At 36.6% G+C, this 13,569-nt stretch overlaps 1 protein-coding gene across 1 annotated transcript in view; it reads right to left on the bottom strand.

Moving 5' to 3' along the window:
* Nucleotides 1–13,569, bottom strand: part of RASGRF2 (Ras protein specific guanine nucleotide releasing factor 2) — a 1,933,635-nt gene that overhangs the window by 258,372 nt on the left and 1,661,694 nt on the right. The window lies entirely within an intron of this gene.

The raw sequence follows: 13,569 nt of genomic DNA, 5'->3' as shown, positions 1-13,569 counted from the left end.
CAAGATCCACTGCTAACCGAAGATGCAAAATATATGCAATTACAGCGTGCCGACAATGTTAGATACTATACAAAATGGGTTAATAAATATGAATTTAATGGCATATTAGAAAAATCCTCGCTTATTAAACTTGTCAAACAGCTTAAAGCTGACACAAAAGGTCAGGTAAAAAAGCAACGTAAATTAGGTATTCCTCAGGCACACAGGTGGATTGAGGAAGCAAACCGTAGGGAGCAAAAAAGTAATAATTCAAAAGCTATGTTTCTAGATAAAGAAGACAATAATTTAGTAATAGCATCAGCCCCTCTGCCCCCTCCACTTCCCGCACCAGAATATGAAGTGAGTGGACAAGCTGATCCACCTCCGCTATACCCGGCTGTCACCGCAAAGCCAAAACCATACGTCAGAGATCTCATCGAGACTAGGTCTCGAACATGTAACTTAAGAGGGGATACTGAGTTATATCAAATAAACAAAAATTCATGAGCTATGAGTGAAGAAGAGATATGTCCGCTCATAGAAGTACCAAATCCTCAGGCAGGACAGGCAGGACAGGACCCGACTCTCCTAGTATATAGACTGTGGACACGGGAAGACATCCGGAAAGCCACAGAGGGAATTCCCCATCCAAAAGTTAATTTTAGAAAATTCTTAGAAGACTTACAGGGCATGAGGTTAAGTTACCATTTAAATGGAGAAGAAGTAGAAAAAGTAGTCAGAGAGATCGTAGGCCCAGATTGGCACATGATCAGTGGCAACTGGAATCCCCCTGATGCAGAACACAAGCCACTCCCACATAGCAACGCAGAACTGGATAACAGAGTGAAAGGTATAACAGACCGAATTTCTGAGAAATGGAAGCCTAAGGCAGACTGGACTTGAATTAATCAATGCATCCAACAGGAAGGTGAAACTGTTGACAGATATTATGCTAGATTATTAGAGTGTTTTAATAACCATTGTGGAATGCAGAAGACCAGACACATGATTCCCCATATGAGCAGCAGCTAAAGAATGCATTTTTGAAAGGCAGTATTGCACCCATTAGCAGCTTTATTACAAAGCATATGGTAGATCACCGTACAAGTAGATTGCAGTCATTACTTGAATATGCAAGACATGCCGAAAGGCATTTTAATAACAAAAATAAAAAGAAAACCCAAGTATTTGCTGTAGAAGATGGAGCAGAAGTTTTTGTAGTACAATCAGGGAAAAGGGCAAGAAAAATGCCCAGGGAAACAAACAAACTGATAAATGATCAGAAGAATTTGAAGAGAGAAAGAAAAGGGGTGAATGTTTTAAATGTGGAAAAAAGGGACATTTAGCAAGGGATTGCAAGCAAAACAAGAAGGTAGCCATGGAAGATAAGGAGAGTGAGGACTGACTATATGATAGTCAAGAATCACTAGAAGGGAATAACCAAGAAAAGACAAATGCAAATGTGATAGAGGGAGTAGAGAATGTGATAGAGGAAACAGAGGAAGTACAAGAAATCACCGATGGTGAAGAAAGTGAAATTTTGGACTTAGCATTATTGAGCCTAGAGCTCTATTTAGCAGACACAAAACCAGAAGTTACACTTCTGGTAGAGGGGAGGGAAGTTAAATTCCTGTGTGCTCAGGGGCTTCACGAACCCTGATACATCCTTCCAAACTACCAGAAAATTCAGAATCACTTGATTACATATTAGTGAAAGCAGCTAATGGACAGCTGTATCAGGAGTCACTCTCCCATAACATAGCAATAACTGACCCTGTTTCAGGGATGACCCAGAAAAGCAAAATTGTTGTTTCTGCAAAATGCCCAGTGAACCTTTTGGGCAGAGATCTTATGCAGATATTTGGCATAGCAGTAGTACCGACTATGCAGGGTATGGAAGCACAGCGACAAATGGATACTTTTGTGGTGCGACCGGAGGGTGAAACATTTTATTGGTACAGCCAGGACTTAGTCACGACTGGTCCAGGGGCAGTAACCAAAGAACTGATAAATGTAGCCATCAGTAAGTCCCCTCCCTTGACACTGATAAACAGCATTTGTTGCACTGTACTCTGTATTATTGTAGCACACCAGGACCTGATAAGGAATATGAGCAAGAACTGTTTAAAAACCATGCAAACAGATTAGTATTACGTAATCTGTACTGGGACACAGAAGGGAACAGTGTATTCTTTGCACTCTATAAATCTAATCGATTACCACATGTTAGTTTAACTAAAGACAAGAATGTGAAATGGGCAGATTTTGGAGAAAATGTCACAAAGTGGGAAAAACAACCTGAGTTAGAATTGTCAGAACAGGGAGTACAGATGCAGAAGTTAAATCGGATAACGAAGACACACCCAGCTGTACACTTGCAGTCTAGCGAGGACAGCTGATTAGCACTCTTACTAGAAGAGGATGAAAAAGCTTTACGGAGCATACCAGAAACTCTCTGGTCAACAGGGAAATCAGATGCAGGACCAGTTACTATTACACCAAAATCAGCATTCAGACCTCAAAAGAGACAGTATCTCTTAAGAAAGGATGCAGAAGTAGGAATCAAACCTATAATAGCAGCTTTACTTAAGGAAGGAGTACTGGTAGAATCTCCCGATTCACCATGTAACACACCCTTATTTCCTGTTAGGAAAGCAAACGGAGAATGGTGTATGGTCCAAGACATGCAAGCTGTAAATGATGCAGTAATACCTAGAGCACCTATGGTGCCAGATCCAGATACCCTATTGAATGATTTGAAGCCTCAACAGAAGTATGTCTCTGTGGTAGATATTAGCAATTCGTTCTTTTCGATACAGATACACCCTGACAGCCAACATTGGTTTGCATTCACATTTCAAGGGAAAAGGTATACATACACGTGACTACCACAGGGGTATTGTGAAAGCCCAACAATATTTGCACAGGAGATGGCAAGCAACTTGGCAGGATTTAGCCCACCAAGAGGCAGCCAAATTTTACTTTATGTAGACGACATCCTGCTGGCAGCCCCCACCCAGCAAGAATGTAGAGAAGATACCATAGCATTACTACAATTTTTAGCCACTCAAGGACATAAAGTAAACAAAAACAAACTGCAGCTTTGGAGAAAGCAGGTTAAATACCTGGGATATGTAATATCCAAAGAAGGCAGAACATTAAATGAGGATAGGAAAATAGCAATTTTACAAGCACCCAAACTGACTACCAAGAAGGAAATGATGTCCTTCCTGGGCACAACTAATTTCTGTTGGAGTTGGATTCCAAACTATGCCTTGGAGTCTGCTCCATTGACCAGCTTGATATACAAGAAGCCTATGGCAGCAGAAGATTTATTACAATGGACACCAGAAGCAGAATCAGCTTTCTGCAAACTGAAACAACTGATAGCATCCTCATTAGTTTTAGGATTACCAAACTATCATAAACGTTTTTTCCAAACTGTAGATTGTAAACAAGGTTACATGACATCAGTATTAACACAGCAGCATGGGGATAAGCAACGCCCCGTAGCTTATTATTTATCACAGCTGGACCCAGTGGCGCATGCAACTTTTTCTGCTCTTGAATTAATGACTGATGAACTGAACGCTATGAGAACTGTGGTGCTTCAAAACCGCATGGCTCTTCACTTCACCCTAGCGGTGAAAGGTGGTACGTGTGCTTTAATAAAAGAGGAGTGCTATTCATATATTCCTGACAACCAGCATGAGATAAACGACCATCTTGAGGTGATTCAGCAAGTGTCGGCCATGACAAAACCAGGCCCAAACCCACTGATGGACATTTTCCAGAATTTGTTTGGGGGGTGGGGTAGCATCCTAATGAACATCCTGATTGCCATTTGTGTGGGATTACTCCTATTAGGAGTGTGTGTTTGTTGTGGTATTCCCTGCATGAAAAGATTGATCAAAGATTTTATAGACATGTCAGTTTCTGAGACTTTATATCAAAGTACTGAAATTGAAGAACTGTTGAAGAGTGAAACACTTTCATAAGTTTAAACTGAATGACTCTCTTAACTGCAAATTCTGAACAGAAAGAGGTTAGGAGAAGAAGCAACTGTTTATGCTTTTGAAAATAGAATAAAAAGTATTAACAGGGGAAATGTTAGAAAATATGTACTAAGTGTATATGTTTAGTGCTTATTAGAAGCTAAAAGGATTAACACATTTCATTCTATTTTATGTACAGCTTAATTCTGTATGAAATTATAAGATGTTTTTTCAAACTGCAGTATGCTTTCTGAAATTGCAAGATGCTCTCTGACCTAGTATTTGCTAGCACAGCAAAATTCATGTTTATGCCTTTTGGAAATTTACTGAGAAGCAGGTGATTATCTGCTAGGTCAGGAAAATGAATGAATAGTGAATAAATAGAACAATACTGTTTTCTATAATGTGATTGAATATGAACAATCAGCTCTGTTCATGTTATGAGAACATGCACAGCTGCAGAAAAGAAAAGATACATCAAACAAAGACTGCTTGAAGAAATGAACTGTAATCTGTACTTGCTATGTGCTCGAATTAACCATAGTACCTTGAATGGTAACATCGCATAGTGAGAAGTTGTATCTGACCGGTGGTCATCAAGGCCACGTTGTTTTTCTTAGGAAGTTTTTTTTTGTAAACTTGATATGCCAGCAGAAAATCATGGACAAACAGCTGCTGTAAAATAATATTGAAAGAACTTGTGATTTATTACGTCAGCTTAGTAGGCAATACTTTGCAAGAAATGTATAAGAATAGCTTCACTTCTTGATTCTAGTTAGACAAAACTCTGTAGTAGCACGTTTTTTGTCTCTTTGCTGCAAGATTAAAGTGCCTTAACCTGAACCTGCTGTGTGTTGATCATTTTGAAGTTATTTTTCCTTTGATACTAACAGTTCACATACATTTAAGTTTTTGGTTTTATACATTAATACACCTAGTTTGAATGGAGGGGACCTCAGAAATCACACTGAAAGAAATGAAACCAACTGGATTATCAGACTACAGGCACACATTCATCCTGGTTTCAATGACAAGATCCCTATAAAACCAGCCCTCAAAAATAGGAGGTTTCTTCTTAAATAATTTTTAATTAATTTTTAACAAATTGTCTTAGTTATCGACTAACAATGTTTTGTTCCATATATTTTTAAATTTCAGTGATGTTTATTATCACATAGTATTGATGTCTTAAATAATATGAATTCATGAAATGTTTTTGTATAAGTATGTAATACTACCTATTCATTATTTAATTTGCATATTAACTAATTATGATGTCATCATGTAATTTAAAAAGTAATTGAAGGTGTCCTTAAATATATATAAGGCGTGTATCAAATTGATTTGTATTTTTATGGTTTGAAGAAGCCACCTTGGAAAGCTTACCAGATATCTGTTAATAAAAGATTTGGTCTTCATAAAGAAATCGTGACAGCAGTTTATTTTTCTGATTTGGACATATCGTGTATCTTTGGTCTGAAGAGACTTGCTTTATGCTGTTTATCACCTGCATGGTTTCATTCTTGAGCTGTGTTTATTACATGAAATTCTAACACGAGCCAGGACTTGTGTCAGTCAATATGATTTTGTCATGATTTGTCTAAATCAATATAAAAAGCAGCTTTTTACATAAAAATATTTTATGAAAATGCAATCCTTGTGCAGAATCACCATTTGATGGTTTCCTTAAATACCTGTTAATCTCTTTAACAGTACTAAAATTTGATAGATGGAACCAGTAATTTAAGAAGTTTCTGTGAGAATGTAACTTCTAATGTCACAGGGAAGGAGAGATTACTTGGTTACTTGAAATGGTGGACAACAATGTCCTTCCTGGGCACGACTAATTTCTGTTGAGTTGATTCCAAACTATGCCTTGGAGCCTGCTCCATTGACCAGCTTGATATACAAGAAGCCTATGGCAGCAGAAGATTTATTACAATGGACACCAGAACCAGAATCAGCTTTCTGCAAACTGAAACAACTGATAGCATCCTCATTAGTTTTAGGATTACCAAGCTATCATAAACATTTTTTCCAAACTGTAGATTGTAAACAAGGTTACATGACATCAGTATTAACACAGCAGCATGGGGATAAGCAACGCCCTATAGCTTATTATTTATCACAGCTGGACCCAGTGGCGCGTGCAACTTTTTCTGCTCTTGAATTAATGACTGATGAACTGAACGCTATGAGAACTGTGGTGCTTCAAAACCGCATGGCTCTTGACTTCACCCTAGCGGTGAAAGGTGGTATGTGTGCTTTAATAAAAGAGGAGTGCTGTTCATATATTCCTGACAACCAGCATGAGATAAATGACCATCTTGAGGTGATTCAGCAAGTGTCGGCCATGACAAAACCAGGCCCAAACCCACTGACGGACGTTTTCCAGAATTTGTTTGGGGGGTGGGGTAGCATCCTAATGAACATCCTGATTGCCATTTGCGTGGGATTACTCCTATTAGGAGTGTGTGTTTGTTGTGGTATTCCCTGCATGAAAAGATTGATCAAAGATTTTATAGACATGTCAGTTTCTGAGACTTTATATCAAAGTACTGAAATTGAAGAACTGTTGAAGAGTGAAACAATTTCATAAGTTTAAACTGAATGACTCTCTTAACTGCAAATTCTGAACAGAAAGAGGTTAGGAGAAGAAGCAACTGTTTATGCTTTTGAAAATAGAATAAAAAGTATTAACAGGGGGGAAATGTTAGAAAAATATGTACTAAGTGTATATGTTTAGTGCTTATTAGAAGCTAAAAGGATTAACACATTTCATTCTATTTTATGTACAGCTTAATTCTGTATGAAATTATAAGATGTTTTTTCAAACTGCAGTATGCTTTCTGAAATTGCAAGATGCTCTCTGACCTAGTATTTGCTAGCACAGCAAAATTCATGTTTATGCCTTTTGGAAATTTACTGAGAAGCAGGTGATTATCTGCTAGGTCAGGAAAATGAATGAATAGTGAATAAATAGAACAATACTGTTTTCTATAATGTGATTGAATATGAACAATCAGCTCTGTTCATGTTATGAGAACATGCACAGCTGCAGAGAAGAAAAGATACATCAAACAAAGACTGCTTGAAGAAATGAACTGTAATCTGTACTTGCTATGTGCTCGAATTAGCCATAGTACCTTGAATGGTAACATTGCATAGTGAGAAGTTGTATCTGACCGGTGGTCATCAAGGCCACATTGTTTTTCTTAGGAAGTTTTTTTTGTAAACTTGATATGCCAGCAGAAAATCATGGACAAACAGCTGCTGTAAAATAATATTGAAGGAACTTGTGATTTATTACGTCAGCTTAGTAGGCAATACTTTGCAAGAAATGTATAAAAATAGCTTCACTTCTTGATTCTAGTTAGACAAAACTCTGTAGTAGCACGTTTTTTGTCTCCTTGCTGCAAGAATAAAGTGCCTTAACCTGAACCTGCTGTGTGTTGATCATTTTGAAGTTATTTTTCCTTTGATACTAACAGTTCACATACATTTAAGTTTTTGGTTTTATACATTAATACACCTAGTTTGAATGGAGAGGACCTCAGAAATCACACTGAAAGAAATGAAACCAACTGGATTATCAGACTACAGGCACACATTCATCCTGGTTTCAATGACAAGATCCCTATAAAACCACCCTCAAAAATAGGAGGTTTCTTCTTAAATAATTTTTAATTAATTTTTAACAAATTGTCTTAGTTATGGACTAACAATGTTTTGTTCCATATATTTTTAAATTTCAGTGATGTTTATTATTACATAGTATTGATGTCTTAAATAATATGAATTCATGAAATTTATTTGTATAAGTAAGTAATACTACCTATTCATTATTTAATTTGCATATTAACTAATTATGATGTCATCATGTAATTTAAAAAGTAATTGAAGGTGTCCTTAAATATATATAAGGCGTGTATCAAATTGATTTGTATTTTTATGGTTTGAAGAAGCCACCTTGGCGAAAGCGCTTACCAGATATCTGTTAATAAAAGATTTGGTCTTCATAAAGAAATCGTGACAGTAGTTTATTTTTCTGATTTGGACATATCGTGTATCTTTGGTCTGAAGAGACTTGCTTTATGCTGTTTATCACCTGCATGGTTTCATTCTTGAGCTGTGTTTATTACATGAAATTCTAACACGAGCCAGGACTTGTGTCAGTCAATATGATTTTGTCATGATTTGTCTAAATCAATATAAAAAGCAGCTTTTTACATAAAAATATTTTATGAAAATGCAATCCTTGTGCAGAATCACCATTTGATGGTTTCCTTAAATACCTGTTAATCTCTTTAACAGTACTAAAATTTGATAGATGGAACCAGTAATTTAAGAAGTTTCTGTGAGAATGTAACTTCTAATGTCACAGGGAAGGAGAGATTACTTGGTTACTTGAAATGGTGGACAACTTAATTGAAAATAGTGGCAAGGGTGGTAATGATTAGGCCATTATTCCTAATTTTCAACTCAAAGGCTGACTTAGTTTTACCTAGAAAGTTATTTACATCACTGAGGAACCCTTTATGAGCCCCAAATGGTCTGGTCGGATGCATATCAAAGCTTTTAGCTCTTGGCTTTTGTTAACACCTTTTATTAAATGTGTCTGGCAGTGCAAAAAGACAACTTACTGGAATATAAATCCCCAAACAGTCTGGTTGGATGCATTGCAAGGCTTTTAGCTCTTGTCTTTTGTTAACATCTTTTTGTATGTATGTCTGGCAGTTCAAAATGACAACTTACTGTAATATGAACCCATGTTTTTTTTAATGTTTTTCATGTACTCTTTTTGACTTGGATGTCTTTTTAGCCAAGTAGTAAGGCTATGCTGTGTTTGCCTAATCTGCATTGGAAAGAATGTATTTTGTATGTGCACAAGGATGTTATTTCAGAGCTGAGTTGCAGTCACTTTGGGATGCAGAACATACCCTGTCAATGTCTGCCATCTCTAGTAGAAGGTATTGTTCTCTGCTGTGCCTGAAGAATATGTAAATAGCAGCGGAACAGTGACTTTAACACTATTTGTAAAGAAGGTACTAATTATACTCTGTCACCAAGAAGGGTGATGAAGTTCCTTTCACCAAGATGGGTCAGATAGTGACCACAACAATTAGTGATCCATCTGGGAAGAAAGCACTAGAAGTCGGGACTGTGGAAGGAGAAATCGATGGTGGGGGCAAGCACTACAGACTTCTCAAATGTGCATCCCCTATTCACCTCAAACAAAAACTATTTTTCAAAGTGAGAAGCCCCTTGTTATAAATTATTTTAATGTCTTCAAACATGCACATTCTTCATCAGTCATAAAAGAAAAGTTATTCCCATGAGAGTTTAAAGTTTTCATATTGAACCACATAATCAGTTTCATCCAATCCCATGAACTGAAGTTTAAAAAAGGAAGACAGCTCTCATCACTACAGAAACAATAGCCAGATCATTAAACCATCTAAAGCTGTAAAACTGCAGTATTCTTTAAAGTCCAGATTTTGTTTTAGTTTTAAACTTGTTTTACTACGAACTTTGTCATTCAATCTCATAACTCTGCAAGGATTAAGATGCTGGTATCATTTACCTTTACTTGCATATGCATATTTCTTCCAATTTACCTTTTTCTTAATAATTTTAACATCTAAAATGCCCACCATCTCATTCTCCTCACATTCCATAATGGATAACAAATGTATTACACTCATCAAATGTTCTTATTGATAACAAATATTCCCTTATTCGGTCAACAATGACCTTTCCATTTTGCCTAGAAAAAGCTTTTAGAATTTGCATGCAGTAATATATCCAAAAATGTGCTTTTACAATTATTTGTTCTCTAAATAATATTTTACACCTATGCCTGAATACTCAAAATTCAGTTTGTTTGAGAAAATGATGTGCTACAAAATGTACATCAATTTACACCTTCATTAATCTATTTCCCTCTACTAATGAATGTTTTGTTTTTTACACTTCTTTTGGAACATTATGGGAAAATCTCCACAATTTTAATAATTAAAGAATTACAACACAACACATTCCGGTTTTGGCTGATGTTTTCTATTTCCTTATTCATATGCAGACTGCCTTCTCTGTTAGTCTCTTCTTAAAGACATATTCACCCAGTTTTTACACAGTTATCTAAATATGGTGCAGACCTTCTTTTTAATAAATCATGTTTAAATGTCCTCATTTCATTCTTTAATACTTGGTCATGTTTCTCTCTTTTTAATGGTCTTTTATATCACTGGTGGCTGATGACTTTAAACTGCAGGGGGATATAGGAAGCAAATGAATGGATGGGGCAAACTGGAATGGGGTGTGACTTTATTACAGCAGGTCAATAACCATTGCCTTTGATCAAACAACAAATGGAGTCATTCACTTTCTACAGACTGCCATAGTATGTACTCTCTCATTAAAGCTATTTTAATGAATATATACACCTCAGATATCTGACTGCAATTCACAAGGCCAGCCTAGGGTGAAATGTAGTCTTAGACATAGGACTCCCTGTTGCACAACAGTTTCCTGCACCCCCCCCCCCCCACAGTAGCCTCATTCTGGCCCTACACCATTCAGACAGATTACTTCTTTCTTGTTTTTTTTTTCATATTTTATCCTCATATCTCTCAACTGTCCAGATTTTCACAAATTGTTCAAATTTTTTTATGCATACTTTTTGTTTGTTCCATATAAAATTTGTGGTTTTCTGACACTTCAGTTTCAAACTTTATATCATTTGTAAATTGCATGCTAATACAACATCTGTTATTCTAGCAACTTTCTAAGTTTATAAGAGCAATAGTTAAAATCTGTCCCTATGTTGGCCTTTGTCCATGCATTATTTTAGGCTTTGTCCAGATTTCTTGTGGTAAAAGTTTGAGAGGTATGTCTATCCTACTTATTATGGTTTTAACTTAGCCTAACCGACCAAGACTCCACTGTAATAAGTTTGGAGTAACTGACTGAACTAAGCCAGTGGTTTGGGGTCCACTAGGCCTCCAGATATTCTAGAGTTCAAGATACTCTGATTTACATCTTACAAAATAAAAAGCAAGGAAGGTAATTCTCTCATGTTTTTTCTTTCAAGTAAAAATAAATTTATTTAAAGCTTAATGTTCAAAGCCAACAAAATACTAACTCTTCGATAAAATGAGTATATGGTATATTTTCCTACCCCACAAAAAAGATAATTGACTTCTGTGTACCCTTCTGGTTTTAGACTGGGATGAAAACAAAAGCAGAAATGTCCCTAGGCATATATTATACAGCTGAGGGTCTGGCAGAAGAAACCAAAGCACACCAATAAAACCCACACAGAGACAGGGAGTACATGCAAACTTCATGCAGAAAGCATCACGGCCAAAAACTCAACCAGAGAAGCAGGCACTGTTGGATGGTAACACTACTTAGTGCAACAATGTGATAATGATTAATTGCTATCACACATATCCTGCCCAGACTGCCACAGATGGGCACTTACTGAGTATAATGCTGATGTTGGACTGTGATGGAAAGTGAAAAACAAATTGACCTATTTATTATTTTTAAATACACTGTGATTCTTCTGTAACAGATACACAGGAAATCATCATATTTATCAATTATAACCACTTTATTCGCTGCACACCTCGGATATCTGATTGTGTTACAGATAGATACAGTCAAGTATACCACCTGGCTTCTTACTAATGAACACTACTTCTGCAAAGCTTGGACAATGACTGCTTTACTTGAACAAATGACCATAGTCTCAAACACATTCAATCACTGTACCTAACAGTTAAAGTCTACATTATTGATTGTATATGCTTCATATATTAGAGTGTAATAAAATAAAAAATAACAATTCACCATTGTAATTTTAACTCCTTACCCGACACACACACTCACCATTAATTACAGTCACCTGTATAAATGACTGCATATCTTATGTTTGATTGTAACCAGAATAATAAATAAATACATAACTGACACATAATCATGTATCTTCTCACCTCTCTGCTGTCAGAATGCAGTATGAAATAACACATTACTGCATATCAAATGGGTTATTATAGGCTGCATAGACAAAATAATTTGCTACTTAAGTGGAAAAGCACATAAACCAAATTTTCTCTATTCACACTTACTAGTATACCTTAAATCAAAACCTTACCCATGAACCAAAAAGCCATATCTCTCAACAGTTGCACAAAGAGGCCCCATGTATAGAGATTTAGAATTCTTCTTTCAGACAGATAGCACTGCAGTATTCAATATCAAACCTCCTAGATGCTTGACTTCCTCTTTTAGCCCACATTAGTAAGCATCTGGAATCATGCATTTGCACTTTGCATCTGTCTCTGCAACCAGCGTAGTAGAAATGGGCATTCTGAGATAATGTATCAATTACCTCATGTTTACTGACATCTAGTTACTTCATAAGAAATCTGACACAGTGTGTGAGAGGTATAGTTATATAATGTTCTGTGGGGCAAAGCTCTCACATATCCACTACAAATAACAAGCAGGTTGTCAATACTACATAAGACCACATTAAAGCAATCACACAAAGCTCAGACTAAACACATGGGCCTAGATATGGTAATGCTCTTAAAAGTAACTTATCTCAACCACGAAGACCTTATAAATGTAACCTAAAAACAAGTACCCTCAGCAATTTACACAGGCTCACAAACAAATACAGCACAGACAGCACCCATCATGAAACATACATCTAAAAGTCACAGTCTTTCAATTTGAAAGCTCATAAGGTAAACCTGCAGACAGTCCAATATCTTTGTCATGGGTGAATCTATATTGAGACACAGCAATGCACCACTTACCAGTCTGTGCAAGGAGAGGGTCACAGTCAGTTGCCTGTCAGGTGCCAGGATTTGTCATAGTACATGTGCACTCAAATCTTCGCACCACATGCACATATATGATGCAGTCATTGTACATGTGGGTATAAATGACTTGACATGTACCTCCCCGGATTTTATGAAGAGACATGATGGTGTTCTTGGAACATATGTCTGAGGCAGGTATGATCCTAGCCTTTGGCAGGATTCTGCCATCACCAAGAATGGTACTCCAATATGAACAAGATATTTGACTTCAACGATTGGCTTAGATTCTGGTGTTATTTAAAGGGGTACAATATGTATACATAGCCTGGAAAGAGATAGTAGACAGTCCTAACTGATTTGCCAGGGATGGCCTGCACCCCCCAGGCTTCTATATATTTTTCAAAAGATTGTCCACTCCCTTAGTATCTTTTAATGCAATATCAGTCTTCAAAAGCTTCCAACATAACTAAGCATAATACAACAGCATTAAGGTACTGCACTGCTAGGAGCCTAAAGAAAATTCTCTACACTCTGGAGGCCCTGCTTACCCTAGAAAATGTTGATATATACATTGTCACAGAGATCTGGTTCAAGACCTTTGAAAGCACTCCGTCAGTACAAGGCTTCAATGTCTATCACTCATATAGGCCCACCACATTAGATAAATGCACTAAAGGCAGAGGTGTCTCTATATTCTTAAAATAAATAAATAAATAAATAAATAAAGATCACTTCCAAACTTGTTAGGCAAGATAATG

The sequence above is a fragment of the Protopterus annectens genome, chromosome 2.part2 (genome assembly GCF_019279795.1).
Source record: "Protopterus annectens isolate FY-2018-M chromosome 2.part2, PAN1.0, whole genome shotgun sequence".
Taxonomy (NCBI): Eukaryota; Metazoa; Chordata; order Ceratodontiformes; family Protopteridae; genus Protopterus; species Protopterus annectens.
The sequence above is the reverse complement of the archived record's forward strand: the minus strand, read 5'-3'. Positions and strand labels throughout refer to the sequence as shown.